Below are 350 nucleotides of genomic sequence, written 5' to 3'. Positions count from 1 at the left end.
CGGAGCCAAGACGGGGCTGCCGGTGGTGCCACGTGCTCGCTCGATGCCTTATTAGGCGGGGCAACACCCCCACCCCGCCCCCCACCCTCTCAGTTCTCCCCGCCACTCCACTCTTTCTTTCTCTCACCTGTGAGTTGGATAACGCGTCGCTTGGCAACGAGTCACCTTCAGATGGTGCCCCCTGTGCCGCCGCCCCCCACCTCCCACCTCCGCCCCCTTTCCCCCCTCCACTTCCTCCCACTTTACCTGGCCTCCTGTTCAGCCTCCCCCGCTCTCACCCCCCTACCATCTCCCTTCCCCCACCGTCCCCCATTACTCTCTCTCTCTCTATTCCCAACCCCCTCCCACCA

This window comes from Babylonia areolata, chromosome 18 (genome assembly GCF_041734735.1).
Source record: "Babylonia areolata isolate BAREFJ2019XMU chromosome 18, ASM4173473v1, whole genome shotgun sequence".
Classification (NCBI taxonomy): domain Eukaryota; kingdom Metazoa; phylum Mollusca; class Gastropoda; order Neogastropoda; family Buccinidae; genus Babylonia; species Babylonia areolata.
This window is presented reverse-complemented; position numbering follows the sequence as displayed.